This window comes from Periplaneta americana, chromosome 17 (assembly GCF_040183065.1).
Source record: "Periplaneta americana isolate PAMFEO1 chromosome 17, P.americana_PAMFEO1_priV1, whole genome shotgun sequence".
Taxonomy (NCBI): Eukaryota; Metazoa; Arthropoda; class Insecta; order Blattodea; family Blattidae; genus Periplaneta; species Periplaneta americana.
This window is the reverse complement of record NC_091133.1, coordinates 115,388,481-115,405,077: the sequence shown is the minus strand read 5'-3', so window position 1 is coordinate 115,405,077 and position 16,597 is coordinate 115,388,481. Positions and strand designations below refer to the sequence as shown.

Here is a 16,597-nt window from a genome sequence, read left to right as displayed (position 1 = left end):
GAGTAATTTTATATTTTCGGGTCGGGCAGAAGTGAAGATTGAATTTACAGTACGTAGAGTAGGTACAGAATTATTTCAACATGAGTTACTAGTACGAAGGACGAAACTGGCAATTGGAATTAGATGCAATAGTCTATAGTGCGATAATATGCACAAAAGAACTGAAGCCTGTATCGAAATGAACGGCCACCATTTTCAAAATTGTATTTAAATATTCATATTATGATTATTTTTTAATTTAACTTCTTTCTCTATATTGTACGCTAATGTGCTGTAGACAGTATAATATACACTGCATAATGAATACGTTCGCATGGATAACTCAGTTCGTGAGTAAAAACACTTATTCTTAATACAGTACTGTATTTTGATTAAAGAAAAACCTAATGAAAATTATCAAACTCAAAATCGCGATATTTAATAGTTTACGTAAATGGATGAACTACTTTTTTTCCTTCCTATACCTAGTAGAGTGATTTGTGTTTTACGTTAGTATCATCGAACTCCAGTCTTGGAGGGGGGAGCAAGCGGTGTTTCCGGTTCTCTAAAGGTATTGACAGGTTAATATTAAAAATGTTAGTAAAAATAAAATGATGTCCCTGTATAACCTTAATTGTTTATTAGCAGAACCTCGCCAATTCGAACCACAGTAGTCCGAAATTTCAGTAATTTGAATGTGGAGAAGAAGAAAACACTTAACGGAAATTTTAGCCACACTATAAACGTAGAGCGTTCTGAATTTAGAAAATGCCATCGGGTAAATAGCCTACATATCTTCTTAACGGACATCCCCCTCTTTGTAATATAACTTGAGGTAGGCTCTCATCTACCCTTAATTTTTTATTTTTCTTCAAAAATTTGATTTTTTTATTTTTATGTTATCTGAAAGCTTGAAGTTTCTAGTTTTCAAAAATATATCAGTTTTGTCTCTATTATGTTTCGTTAATTAATTATTTGAGTTTTTATTGACCGGAAACACTCTTTCTTTAAACCGGAAGTGCAGTTCTGCATGTGTCAATCCGTCACATTCTGTCAATTTTATACAGGGTGATTGACGGGGATTTACAGTCCCTTACGGAACTTATTTCCGGAGACATTCTGAGCAAAAAATGTGATATAAACATTTGTTATAATCTCAATATTTTCAGAATTACACTAATTTGAAGTTGTTTGTAAAACACCATTATTCTTGACTTTTAAGGGTAAAAGAATATTACAGATAAAGAATGAACTATTCAGGAGTATCATTTCTTTAATTAGCTAGTATTCTGAAGCTAAAAATGTGTTGTGAATTCCATAGTTCCTTCTTATAGAATTTTTTTTTTCGATTTTTAACTACAAAATTTCATTTTCTCACGTATTTATCACAACAATTGTTACAAATCACATCACTCTTGTAGATTATTTAAGACTGTACTTTAGGATGCATAATTAAATTGTAAAGAATTAAGTTCCTAAAGTCGTATGATTTGTAACAATTTTTGTGATAAGTACGTAAGAATGATGTCATTTTTAGTTAAAATTTAAAAAATAAAATCTGTACAAAGCAACTGACAACACATTTTTAGCTTCAGAACACTAGTCAATTAAAGAAATGGCACTTCTGAATAGTTTATTCTGTATTTGTTAAATTTTTTACCCGTAAAACTAAAGAAAAAAGGTATTTTACTAATCAATGTAACTTAAAAAATATTGCGATTAGGAGAAATGTTTATGTGACATTTTTTGCTCAGAATGTCTTCGGAAATAAGCTCCGTAAGTGACGGTAAATCCTCGTGAATCACCCTGTATATTTTCCATGTAATAAGAATTCGAATTTGGAGGTAGAGTTTGACTATTATTTTTTCATACAGTCAGGAAGCTGTGTGTTAGGTTTTACAATTTTTCATACCCTCAGGATGTAGATGATTTTTCTCCATGTTCAGTTTTACAGCGTTTTACAACATAATGTTAACACAAAGTGCACTTAGAATTGAGATATTTTCATCATTCTTGAACCAATATGAAACTGATTAACGTAGCTAAATGCCAAACTACAAACAATATCCTATTGCTTAAGAAAGTTAGTTTAAAACTCCAAGATCTTAAATTTTTATTTTTATATTTGAAATTTTCAAAGACTAAAATTAAATTTTCTAGTATTTACCTTTACTTTTTAACTTCGCTCTAGAATATGCAATTAGGAAAGTTAAGGATAATACAGAGGGTTTGGAATTGAACGGGTTACATCAGCTTCTTGTCTATGCGGATGATGTGAATATGTTCGGAGAAAATCCACAAACGATTAGGGAAAATGCTGAAATTCTACTTGAAGCAAGTAAAGCGATAGGGTTAGAAGTAAATCCCGAAAAGATAAAGTATATGATTATGTCTCGTGACCAGAATATTGTACGAAATCGAACTATAAAAATTGGAGATTTATCCTTCGAAGAGATGAAAAAATTCAAATATCTTGGAGCAACAGTAACAAATATAAATGACACTCGGAAGGAAATTAAACGCAGAATAAATATGGGAAATGCGTGTTATTATTCGGTTGAAAAGCTTTTGTCATCTAGTCTGCTGTCAAAAAATCTGAAAGTTAGAATTTATGAAACAGTTATATTACCGGTTGTTCTGTATGGTTGTGAAACTTGGACTCTCACTTTGAGAGAGGAACATAGATTAAGGGTGTTTGAGAATAAGGTGCTTAGGAAAATATTTGGGGCTAAGAGGGTTGAAGTTACAGGAGAATGAAGAAAGTTACATAACACAGAACTGCATCCATTCTATTCTTCACCTGACATAATTAGGAACATTAAATCCAGACGTTTGAGATGGGCAGAGCATGTAGCACATATGGGCGAATCCAGAAATGCATATAGAGTGTTAGTTGGGAGGCCGGCGGGAAAAAGACCTTTGGGGAGGCCGAGACGTAGATGGGAAGATAATATTAAAGTAGATTAGAGGGAGGTGGGATATGATGGTGGAGACTGGATTAATCTTACTCAGGATAGGGACCGATGGCGGGCTTATGTGAGGGCGGGAATGAACCTCCCGGTTCCTTAAAAGCCAGTAAGTAGCCTAAGTAAGTAAGTAAAATTAAATTTTTCCTTAATGTAATAAGATGGGAAAAACTGTTTTCAAAGCTTATTCTGTGTTGTTTTACGAGTAAGACAGTGAAAGAAATTTTTGCTAGCGTAGGCTATAAACTGTGGGTCAAGGATTAAAACAATCAAATTTTAATATTCGCTTTAAAAAAATTTCGCACTGCCCCACAAAAACATTTGAGGGGTTAATTTCTTTTTGTGAAAATCCTTAATTGTGTGTTAAGTAATCATGGAAAAAAGATTTTTTAAAAAATTGAATGAAAATTGCAAATTTTTCTTCCTAGTCGCAGCGTGACAATGTTGTCGCGACCTTTCTTCTCGGAACTAGTTTCACCCCCCCCCCCCGTGAAAACTCAGCTGATGATGATGATGATGATAATAATAATAATAATAATAATAATAATAATAATAATAATAATAATAATAATAATACACAAAATTTAAAATACCGATAATGTAAATTGTAATCAATTTTAATAATGACTCATCCCTTGTCAAAATTCTGCGTACGCCACTGGTGTATATATTTGAGGTATTTATAGAGGGTAACGGGATTATGTACCCACTTTGTACATCAATCACATCGGAAGAAATTACATTAATGAAAGGTCAGTTTCTGAACCTTCCTTTCCAGATTATTAAAGAGTCCTCTGAAGTTAGGTATTTAGACATAATTTTCGATAATCATTTAAAATTGAACGAACACATTAATTATCTTTATAATAAATTACGTAAAATAGTATATTATTTTGTTTTATTGAGTAATTACTTGTCAATACGTTTATTACGCACAATATACTTAACTTTATTTCAATCGGTAATTATGTATGGAATTATAGGATGGGGTAGCTCATTTAAATCCAATTTTAATACACTTTATTTATTACAGAAGAAAATAATTAAAATATGTCTTCATAAACCTATTGATTTTCCATATCAAAAATTGTTTTTAGACTTTAATGTACTTAACATAAGACAAATTTAGACCTATTATATTGTATTAATAAAATTCACACATAAAAATCGAAATAATTTTGAATTGTATTCTTATAGTTATGAAACAAAAGGTATGAATTCTTTAAAATTGTTTGAACCAAAATTCAACACTGTTACAGTATTTAATCATAGTAGTAATTTAGGCCCAACAAATTTATATTTAAATATCCTAATCTTGTCAATTCTAATAGTTCTAGTATTAAATTTAAAAAGTTATGTATGGATTTTATAAAAATTGAAAAATCGTAAATTAAAATGTATATAATTATAATTGCATAGTATACATAAGACAAATTGTATTATATACTTATTAATTTCAATTCAGGAATCCGCCCCTGAGAACGAGTTGTACTCTTTCAGGGGCGAGCTAAAGTTTTTCTGTATATATTATATTTTATGTTACAATTATTAGCAAAATAAATAAATAAATAAATAAATAAATAAATAAATAAATAAATAAAGACAGGATTTAAAAGCCTTGGAAAAAAATTGTCCGCATGTAAGTTCCTACTAATGTGGTAGGTTTTTACATTGTTGGGATATTCAGTGCACTGTGCAATACATATTCGTTAATTGTTGAACATGTGCATAAAAAATGTTATAACGTTTCTTCTTCTTCTTCTTCTTCTCCTTCTTCTCGAGAAGTAATGTTACCTTCTTTAATTATTCTTGATATAAGTATCTGATAATCCTCAATGATGTGGGAGGTAAAGTTACAGAGGCACGTTTTGATGTAACGATCGCTACATTTCTCCGCTAGCGTACTTTGGCGTGCGTGTAGTGGCCAGACTGGTCGTTCGTTTCCCCCTCGTATTCCAGCGGCAATCAGTTGAAGTCTGGAAGGATGGTGAAGCGAGCAGTGTCTGTTGTTTCGTTCGCGGACAGTGTTTCATGGCTGTTGTATTTTGAAACTGCATGACGCCGGCAGGCGGTCTGTAGGTTTAGACATAACACTGAAGAAGCTTCTGAGTGGTGGTGGTGAAACTTGTGCGTGTGTGAACCAACTTCTGGTAGACAGAAGCCCCAGCCAGCTGCTCCAGATATCGACCGCTCGTTTTTTTTCCCCAACCCCGAATTCTGTACACACACAAGAAGTGGAGGGAAGATAGGGTGTATGCTTTGTTTACGAGCTGCAGAAGATACGGACAAGCTCGTCTTCTGATTGTTTAAGGTAGGATATTTTAGTGTATTATTGCATGTTCATTCACATGTTTTATTTGCATTATTCTTGATTTTCATTTTAGATGTTGACAGGACTATTTGTAGGGTGTGTAACCATGCTTAGTAAAGATTAATGAAAGGTTTGCAAAGAAAAAGATAGTAACACAAAAATTACTGGGAAAAACTCGATAAATCTTTAATCTAAGTGATGTTTAAAAATGATTCCTTACTATGTTCATGGATACTTGCTTCAGTCTATTTATTCAGTGCGTTAAATACAAAGGCTTCGTTCATAGATACGTACACAAGATATTGATACTATTTTACGGAAAATAAAAATCTTAAATTTGTGTATAAAATTTGCTTAATTTCGGTGTTATTTCACATAAGAAACATAAATTCGATGTTATGTGACATTTAAAAATATAGCTTTTAGATTCTCGTCTCGGCACCTCATATCTTGCAAAATATATTCCTGTATAAGTTATCTCTACAAAAACTAGAGGTCTGTAATATCAAGTGAATATTAAGATTCTTTGTATATTTTAACATTACTTACAGTTTTCTATCGGCACTTACCTGCTGTGTAGAGAAATTTGTTTGGCTTTATATTAAAAAAAAATCAGACTAATATTAGATTCAAAATGATATATTGAAATAGTTTTTATATTTATTTTAGTTAGTTATTTAACGACGCAGTATCAACTACTAGGTTACTTAGCATCGATGAGATTGGTGATAGCGAGATTAGGCCGAGTATTTGCTATAGATTACCTTACATTTGCCTTACGGTTGGGAGAAAACTTAGGAGAAAACCCAACCAGGTAATCAACCCAAGCAGGATTCGAACCCATGCCCGAGCGCAATTCTGGATCGGCAGGCATGCGCCTTAGCCGACTGAGCTATACCAGTGGCTGTTTGAATGTTAAATAAAAAAACATTTGTGCATAAATGGACACTTAAAATTTCGTAAAAAATGAAAACTTGTCTTGAAAAACATTAATTTCCAATACATTAGTGCTACAAACAAAAATTTCGCGAGTTTAATCGTGATATATTTTGACCTAGATGGGCGTTTATCATCGTGGATCCGTGGTTTGAGAGAACTAGCTAAGTTTATCTCTTACATAAATAAGAAATAAGTTCATTCTTTCGCATATAGCTTGATATTTTAATGTAATACTGTATGATTTCCCTTTTATTTACATTGTACTTGATTTTTAATTTCCCTAGATATTGACATGATTGCGCCTGAAAAATTAATTAAAAGTGTGCATGGAAAAAGACAGAGTATCACAAAGAATATTAATTAAATTATATACAAAAGTCTCTTTCTTAAAGTGACGCTAAAAATTATTATTCTTTACTATATTCGCTCATAGTTTCAGCTGGTTATTTATCCATTGCGTTGAAAGTTAAAACGTTGGTCATACGATTGGGAAATGAAGTCATTCATTCCTGTGTGGCTTCATGCCTAACGACTTGGATGCAAGCGAAAAAATCGCGCACAACAAGAACTGTACTTCATCTGTTTAGTCATACGACTTCTATGTACAAAACATCTCTTGTGGAATAACTCAGTGGGAGTAATTCATATCTAATCACATCAGGACTGAAGCTTTGGAAAAGGATTAAATACATCTTGCTCGCTCTAATTCTCACGCAGTGAAAGACAGTAGTTCGTGGTCAGATCAATCATAGCAGGACTGCGTAAAGCAACATTGGTTATGTGTAGCGGATTTACCTTACTAGTGTAATCATTTGTCAAGAGTCTTTTCTCTGTATAACTTATGTGTTTGAGCGAAGAAAACACAACTCACTACGTCTTTTCATTCATTATACAGGGCTATTCAAAAAGAAGGAGCAGATTTAAAATATTTATTTCTTCCAAACTACAAAAGATAGAAAAACAATTCCAACGTTCCTGGACAGACGAAAGTTTAAATTTTGAACAGTCCTGGTAGAAGTTCCAATCACGGCCGCATTGGCGCTGTTGATTGTAGTAAAATGGCGACACAACAGGAAAAAGCATTTTGTGTGCTGCAATTAGCAAAACTAGAGTCCATTATTGAAGTTCAACGTGCTTTTCGCCGTCAATTTAATAAACAACCGCCTCGTCATAAGCAGATTTACCAGTGGCATCGAAAATTCAGTTATTGCAAGCATTGCATCCTGACGACCACAACAATGACACCATTCCAGGACGTTGGATTGGAAGAGGAGGAGAAGATAAACTTCATCGCCGGTGGCCTCCCAGGTGTCCAGACCTCACTCTTGGTGATTTTTAACTATGGGGTTACCTAAAATACCGTGTTTTTATCCCCCCTATGCCTCACATTGGCCTTAACACTGAAATCAACAGCGCCAATGCGGCCGCGCATGACAAGCAACAGCGCCAATGCGGCCGTGATTGGAACTTCTACCCGGACTGTTCAAAATTTAAACTTTCGTTTGTCCAGGAACGTTTGAATTGTGTTTCTATCTTTTGTAGTTTGGAAGAAATAAATATTTGAAATCTGCTCCTTCTTTTTGAATAGCCCTGTATATAAATTCTGATTGCTATTGGTCAACGTAGACTGTTACATAAGATTAAGGAAATACCAAATTGTGGCATAGATTAAAGAAATTTGAGATGAGCAGAGCATGTAGTACGTATGGCCGAATCCGGAGGTCAGAGGGAAAAAGACCTTTGAAGAGGCCGAGACGTAAATGGGAGGATAATATTAAAATGGATTTGAGGGAGGTGTGATATGATGCTAGGGACTGAATTAATCTTGCTCAGGATAGGGACCAATGGCGGGCTTATGTGAAGGCGGCAATGAACCTTATTCATTCATAATGTTCTGCCCTCGAGCAGGTCTTTCACTGCAAACCCAGCTTTCGCCAATCCTTCCTACTATTTTCTGCCATCTTCTTTGTCTTCTCATATGATCCATATACACATCTTAATGTCGTCTAAATGAACCTCCGGATTCTCTAAAATTCATTTGTAGACCTAAGTAAACAAATTATTAATATCTGACATACAATTGACGTTCTCTAAAATACAAATGACTGAACTGATATACGAATAATACTTTCTGAAATACATTTGATTTGAATATGCTAGGAGAAAATCCACAAACAATTAGGGAAAACATGGAAATTTTACTAAAAGGAAGTAAAGCGATAGGTTTGGAAGTAAATCCCGAAGAGACAAAGTATATGATTATGTCTCGTGACCAGAATATTGTACGAAATGGAAACATAAAAATAGGAGATTTATCCTCGAAGAGGTGGAAATATTCAAATATCTTGGAGCAACAGTAACAAGTATAAATGACATTCGGGAGAAAATTAAACGCAGAATAAATATGGGAAATGCCTGTTATTATTTGGTTGAGAAGCTTGTGTCATCTAGTTTTCTGTCAAAAAATCTGAAAGTTAGAATTTATAAAACAGTTGTATTATCGGTTGTTCTGTATGGTTGTGAAACTTGGACTCTCACTTTGGGAGAGGAAGAGAGATTAAGGGTGTTTGAGAATAAGGTTCTTAGGAAAATATTTGGGGCTAAGAGGGATGAAGTTATAGGAGAATAGAGAAAGTTACATAACGCAGAACTGCACGCATTGTATTCCTCACCTGACATAATTAGGAACATTAAATCCAGACGTTTGAGATGGGCAGGGCATGTAGCACATAAGGGCGAATCCAGAAATGCATATAGAGTGTTAGTTGGGAGGTCGGAGGGAAAAAGACCTTTGGGAATGCCGAGACGTAGATGGGAGGATAATATTAAAATGGATTTGAGAGAGGTGGGATATGATGCTAGAGACTGGATTAAATGAACCTGCGGGTTTCTTAAAAGCTATTTGTAAGTAAGTTATCTTATATATAAATTATGCATTCTGAAATACATCTGGAAAACGTGTAAACACATTTCATTGACGTGACATTAGTAATTCGAAATGACTGACGAATGGTTCTGTACTCCAACCACGAGAAAGTCTCCAGGGAATGAAACGAAGCGGGGTAATGCTGTGAATGAATGTTGATGTCATAAGATGTCATAAGTTCACACACGTGGGTACTCGTATCTCTATTGGCTGTCTCTCAAAGCACAAACCATAACACTGATATACACATTTTTATACTAGTTACAAAATTAGATCACGGTTAATCTCCTGGACTTTTAATCCCTCCATACAGGAAATAACAAATGCAGGAGAGCGCATTATTTTTAAACTGATGTTATAACGATAATATTATCTATCTACTTCGCTCCAATAGATGACGCAATAGTAAGCACATTTCTTTCATGGTTTATCTCCTGGTTGGAGAACAGTAGAGTTGTGTGCGTTTTTGTAGGATTTTGCAGCGAGTATCTGAGCAGTAATTCATAGACATAGAAGCTTCTACCTCCGTCGCTCCCCTACTCGTTCATCTTACGCCGGTCCTAATCCATATCGCTACAGTCGAACGCACTTCCCAAGGCGTGGGAGGTTAAACCAGTGCGAGTTCGCCTTCGCGCAGATTACGCGTGCATATAACCCAATCTTGTGCAGTAAGTGAACCTGGATGTGGAAGCCCTAGTCTCTCGGTTAATTGTGTGTGTTTCAGTGCCGATACATTCGTTAAAATAAAGAGAGCATTATATTGTAAGTTCCGCGGTGTCCTTTCTTTCTCTTTCTATCCTTTCATCATCCATCATCTGTCCATGCAGCCAGCCCTCCCTGTTTCATCCCACACATCCATTCATTCTTCTTTCTAACTCCAGTTCCCACCGCCCCACCCTAGCTTTTCTTTCTCGTTTACCTCTTTAGTTCTCCCATTTATAGTTTTTCTCTTTCATTTTTTCTTTCTCTGTGTCATGCAACCTTTAATGTAGATGAAAGATAAAAATGTAAGAGATTGAGAGAGGCAGATGAAAGCGTCATGTTCTCTATTGAACCAGTAGCCTACGCCATCACTTCTTTTTATTTATTTATATCTCTCTTTCCTTTCTTTCTTTCTCTCTTTTCTTTCTTTCTTTTCTTTCTTTCTTGCTTTCTCTCTTTCTTTCTTTTCTTTCTTGCTTTCTCTCTTTTCTTTCTTTCTTTCCTTTCTTTCTTGCTTTCTCTCTTTCTTTCTCTTTTTCCTTTCTTTCTTTCCTTTCTTTCTTTTCTTTCTTGCTTTCTTTCCTTTCTCCTTGCTTTCTCTCTTTCTTTCTTTTCTTTCTTTCTTTCCTTTCTTTCTTGCTTTCTTTCCTGCTTTCTCTCTTTCTTTCCTTTCTTTCTCTTTCCTTTCTTTCTTGCTTTCTCTCTTTTCTTTCTTTCTTTCTTTCTTTCTCTCTTTCTTTCTCTTTTTCCTTTCTTTCCTTTCTTTCTTTTCTTTCTTGCTTTCTTTCCTTTCTCCTTGCTTTCTCTCTTTCTTTCTCTCTTTTCTTTCTTTCTTTCCTTTCTCTCTTTCATTTCCTTTCTTTCCTTTCTTTCTTGCTTTCTCTTTCTTTCTTTCCTTTCTTTCTTTCCTTTCTTCTTGCTTTCTCTCTTTCTTTCTCTCCTTTCTTTCTTTCCTTTCTCTCTTTCTTTCTCTCCTTTCTCTCTTTCATTTCTTTCCTTTCTCTCTTTCCTTTCTTTCCTTTCTTTCTTTCTTTCTCTTTCTTTCCTTTCTTTCTTTCTTTCTTTCACTTTCTTTCTTTCTTTCCTTTTTCTCTTTCTTTCTTTCTTTTCTTTCTTTCTTTCCTTTCTCTCTTTCCTTTCTTTCCTTTCTCTCTTTCCTTTCTTTCTTTCTTGCTTTCTCTTTCTTTCTTTCCTTTCTTTCTTTTCTTGCTTGCTTTCTTTCCTTTCTTCTTGCTTTCTCTCTTTTCTTTTTTTCCTTTCTCTCTTTCTTTCTTTCCTTTCTCTCTTTCATTTCTTTCCTTTCTTTCTTGCTTTCTCTTTCTTTCTTTCTTTCCTTTCTCTCTTTCCTTTCTTTCTTTTCTTTCTTGCTTTCTTTCCTTTCTTCTTGCTTTCTCTCTTTCTTTCTCTCTTTTCTTTCTTTCTTTCCTTTCTCTCCTTTCTTTCCTTTCTCTCTTTTCTTTCTTTCTTTCTTGCTTTCTCTTTCTTTCTTTCTCCCTTTTCTTTCTTTTTTCTTTCCTTTCTTTCTTTCTCGTGATAGGTTTTGATAAATGAATTATTTGTTTATATATTGTATAAAATGTAGTAAATATTGCTAATTTTTTATAAATATTTTTGTTATTATTATTATTATTATTATTATTATTATTATTATTATTATTATTATTATTATTATTATTATTATTTTGTTCCTGTAACGTCATGTAACGTAGGAAGAACATTTTTCTTAGCTTAAGCAAATTTATACTAGCAGTTATAGTAAAAAAATATTAATTTCATAATCTCAGAATATGTGTTTTTGTAGTTCATTTCGTTATTATATGAGTATATATAGAGCATTTATTAGTCGTTGTACGAATGATTGCCGGCGGCCAGTAGGCGAACTAAAGCATAAATACTGGATCGTATCGTATAACGCAGCGCCAATGCCTCTCTCGAACTCTGCAATCATTCGTGCAACGAGTTATACAGTTAATGTGTATCATGTTTACTATTATTTTCTATAATATATATTGTATATACTGCTTCAGTATTATTATCGATCTAATTATATTTCCTGTCATAAGTAGCACCAATATTTTGTACAGGGCTAGTTTCTCAGTGTTAGTGCGTTTATATGGTTAAAAAGTAGCTGGACAGACGATTTCAATTTAGTAGCAATCCCACTTACAGTTGTCATGTTCCATTATTATTATTATTATTATTATTATTATTATTATTATTATTATTTGCCGAACTAGGCTATACCTTTCGTAGCGTCCTGACGGAAGCATTTAGGGTCAGAGTTTTAACCCTAAAACTCTAGAATATACTAACCGATAACTTTCCTAACTTGTTTGGAAATGAAAATGCGCTGTTTGGATATAACGGACGAATGAGCTTCGATTTTTTCGCGTGCTACCTGGCAAATGCTGTACAAGTAAGAACGACCAAAAGATAAGAGTGAACAATATTAATATTATGAAGTAGAGATGCTGTAACTCTTTATACTTTTGTTTACACATTTTTAATAAATGCAATACAAATATTTCACAGCAGAAGATGTTAGGCCTATATATGTAAGATTTTCATAACCAACAAAATGTAGCTTGTACATTACAATACAGATTGAGTAATTAAAAAATATCTGCGTTCACGTATACAAATTTCGAAACTGCTGAAGTATTACATCTTTGTCATCATAACAGCAATACTGTTATGCGAAAATAAACGATTTTTTCTTCTCTAATATCAATTGTTACCATGACAGATAAATTCTGTAGGACCAAAACATTAATCTTTACGTAGATGTTTAGTAAATGAGCCGTTCAAAGCAAAAGTGGTGTAAGTCAAAATTGGGTAATGAGGTTTAAAGCAAAAATTCTGTAAAATACAGCGCAATGTTGCAATTAATATGACGCTATCCACTGACTACTAATAGTTTAAATAAATTGAATATTAATTGCTACTTTGCGCTGTATTTTACAGAATGTGTACTTTAACCCTCATTATCCATTTTTGACTTACACCACTTCCGCTCTGAACGGCTCAAATGATAATGATGGTGAATACGGAAATGTGCAGTCTCTTAGAATTGAAGAGTCCACTACAAGAATGATGGATGTCACTTTATTGTCGAAAATGAACCAAGACTGTCAATGCATAGCTTAAGCCATATAGAAAGTACTACATAGAGAGTTATATGGCATTAACACTGATAGTCATTTTCCAGTAATGATCGGAAAATCACAGTTAAGCTTTGAGCGCTAAGCATTTCAAACTTTCAATTGATTCTCCTGCAAAATGTATTCCAGATGACATCCATCATTCTTGCAGTGGACTCTTCAATTCTTTATACAGAGGACATGTAGCAAAGTAGCACAATCGATCTGGAAGTAGGCCTATGTCGAAAATTTCTATTAAAATATTGACGTCAGAATGGTATAAGTGTAGTATTTTATTTATAATATCATAAATAATAAAATAAAATTTCGGGAACATTGCACGCTTATCACAGCCGAAGGGAGAAAAAATTGTCGCCCAGGTATGAATTATTAATTTTCTCTTGAAAATTCATAACATTCTGACATTGTAAAGGAGCGAATAGCTTAGCTTTGGATCATTTTACTAATTTATTCAGCATGGATCGAAAAAGGAATTTGTAATGGAGTAGGCATGAAAAAATAAAAAAGCACGAAAATCGTCAGTCGATATTGTTTCTCTCAGGTACTGTGCGTGGATATTACTCCGTGATTATGCAGCAAAATCTTAACACTTCCGACTCCACTCAAAGTCGGACTTTGTACACTTTCCAGTTTTATTTTTCTTTGCGGGAAAGTTACACCATTTCTAATTTTAACTTGTCCGTGGTGAAGTCATTGCTTATTGTTATTTCATGTATAATCGTACTTTCATTTTCATGTACTGCACTAGAAATTTTGCTGGCAGCCGTAATATTACAATGGTCTCCGCACGCAAGAACCCCTCAGCATAATAAATGAAAGATAAGTTATTGATATTCAAAGCGCGGGTATTCGCTTCTTGTCAGCAGAATACAATGACTCGTCTGGGAAGCTTTAATTCTGTGATATACAGCTACAGCCGAAATCTTTGGCTTGGCTTAAGAGGCCCGAACTCGAGGTAGATCTTTGCACTTGGACTGTCCGTGTATAGCCTATGCCAGTGATGTCAAAGCAAGCGCATTTTTCTGACCTTGACGTCGTGCGCGGGCATTAAGCGCTAGGTATGCTAGGAGGAATAAGCAGCCTGTTGGATTAAGAAAACAGTGGTGCACAAACTTCAAACGGAACGTGAAATTTTATGTCGTTATTTTTATATGACTTCTTTCTGTTTGTTATTTTCTATATTGTCTGTAAGACAAAAGTACTAACACCTGTTTCTTAGCCTAATATTGCAGTGGTGTTTTAAAGGTTAATAACGTAATAAAGAGTAAAGAAGGAATATTCACAAAAATTCCATAATAACTACAACTATACCACAGTCTAGTATATAAAGTCGCGAAGCTCAATACGTAGTAAATATGCAAACAGTAGATAGTTGCTCACCACTAGGATCGCTAATATCGCCTCATTACACGCAATGCAAAATAGTACCGTCACAGTCTATTATTTCTAGCACCCTCAAAACTCAAGCTTCGTGACTGTATATAGTAGACTGTGACTATACTGTACTAAGTGAATTAAACACATCATTCATAAAGAAAGTGTTATCCCAAAGAAAGACACTGAATATGACATGATAAGTTGAAATTGATATTGATGGTATCTTTAGCCTTATAAAAGTAATCAAAACAATATTATAGTACAAAGCAAAGTTGTCTAGGGATATGTTTTAACTGTAACTAATATTACATAATAAAACTCTTATCGCATTATGCTTCTAGGTGATATTGGTGCGCAACTTTCTTTTATCAGAATATTAAATTATCTCGAAATCTGCTGAAGCTATAGAGCTGACGTTTTACCAATACAAATCTACATATTTTTTTTTGTGATGTAACAGTATTTGCTTTGTTAATTCATTTCCTTACAAACATTTTTCATGCGAATATTTTCAAACATTTTAATACACTATCTTCAGTAATACGTATTTACGATATATTAGATTTACGAAAACATTGTTTTAGTACCTGTAAGGCTACTAAACAAACATATCTGAAAATTTCACTTTTCTGTAAAAAAGTTGAGAAAATATTGCTTTTGAATGAAAAAGCAAACTCGTGAAAAATGAGCATTAAAATTAAAACTTATATTCTTATAATGCACTTATACTTCTCTGACAAATCTAAAAATTAACATGGATACAGTTTTAATAAGTTCTCTTCCCTTTATCCATTGAATCAGTGCTGGCCATCCCTGTATATAGCTCGACCAAGTGGCATATACTACATTTTTCGTCTGTCTCTTTCCTTTCCGCTGTAAAGCGCTCAGGCTCTCCTGGGCTCTAAAGCGCGCGCTTGCTCCTATGGGCATCAGTTGACATCACTGGCCTATTCGATGATTTTTCAAAGTCCGACGGTGGCTCGGGCCACATTCGGGAATCGACCCTGATAGCCAGGCTCTGACAGATCCTTACGATGAGATCAGGGGCCACATTAAAAAAATCAAAATTTGTTTTTTTTGTCCTATATAATTATTTGTAATTTTCTGCGTAATTTAATATATATATATATATATATATTTATATTACCTACAAGTTACGTAATACGTTTTATATGCTTAACTGTCCACACCTGTGGAGTAACGGTTAGAGCGTCTAGCCGCGAAACCAGGTGGCCCAGGTTCGATTCCCGGTCAGGGCAAGTTACCTGGTTGAGGTTTTTTCCAGAGTTTTCCCTCAACCCAATATGAGCAAATGCTGGGTAACTTTCGGTGCTGGACTCCGGACTCATTTCACCGGCATTATCACCTTCATCTCATTCAGACGCTAAATAACCTAAGATGTTGATAAAGCGTCGTAAAATAATCTACTAAAATAAAATAAAAAATATATGGCTAACTACTTTTTTCTCATCTCGCACTATTGCATAAAAATATAATATCTTTATAAATGAAAACATGTTCACAATATGATTTATTTGACCCTACTGCTTTTGTGTATAGATTTTCTTCATAAAACGAAAAACGGGCGTACTTTTTACCTACCTGGGGCCTATTCCACAAAGGTATTGTGTTGTACATTACAAGTAAATTCTATAGTTTCTATTCCACAAAATACTTTCCTACAGTAGTACTTTACCACTCCATACTTACAATAATTACCAATGAAGTTTCGTGATTGTGTTCCACAAAAGTACTAGTATTTGTAACTTACTAGTGAATTGTCAAGTATCTTCTACCAATGAAAGGAGACTAATACATACATGTACTAATGCGATTTAAATATATTTATTGTATAATATTAAGATATATTTTTATAAATATGTGCTATAGAATATCTTTTCTTACTTCTATTTCCTTCAAAAGAAACAATTTCATCTCCTTTGACACCATTTCAATAATTTTGCAGTGTTTGTAATTTCGTAACAATTAAGTTTGGGGGTGAAGATCGTTATTAGTGACATCTGTTGGCTAATATGGGAAACTATCAAGGAGCATTATGCGGGGATCGCACAAGAATATCATAATGATAATAATCAAGAAGTACAGTGTGGCAAAAAAAAAAAAACCGGACCGACCCTTGTAGCTGATTTCAGAGCCTTGTTCACTCCAGAGCACGATAGACTGGTAACTAAGACTTTCGTGGTTCGAATATTATCTGGGAAGGAAACTTGTTTGT

General features: G+C 33.9%; 1 protein-coding gene across 3 annotated transcripts in view; it reads left to right on the top strand.

The window, feature by feature from the left end:
- The first annotated feature begins 5,041 nt into the window (after positions 1 to 5,041).
- The window catches only part of corn (cornetto), a 321,107-nt gene continuing 309,551 nt past the window's right edge, over positions 5,042 to 16,597 (top strand). For 2 of the 3 annotated variants that reach the window (XM_069815995.1, XM_069815992.1), the window contains exon 1: positions 5,042 to 5,256. The gene's annotated coding sequence lies outside the window, so the exon portion shown is untranslated. The remainder of the gene's footprint in view (positions 5,257 to 16,597) is intronic. The other variant, XM_069815994.1, reaches the window with a different exon arrangement.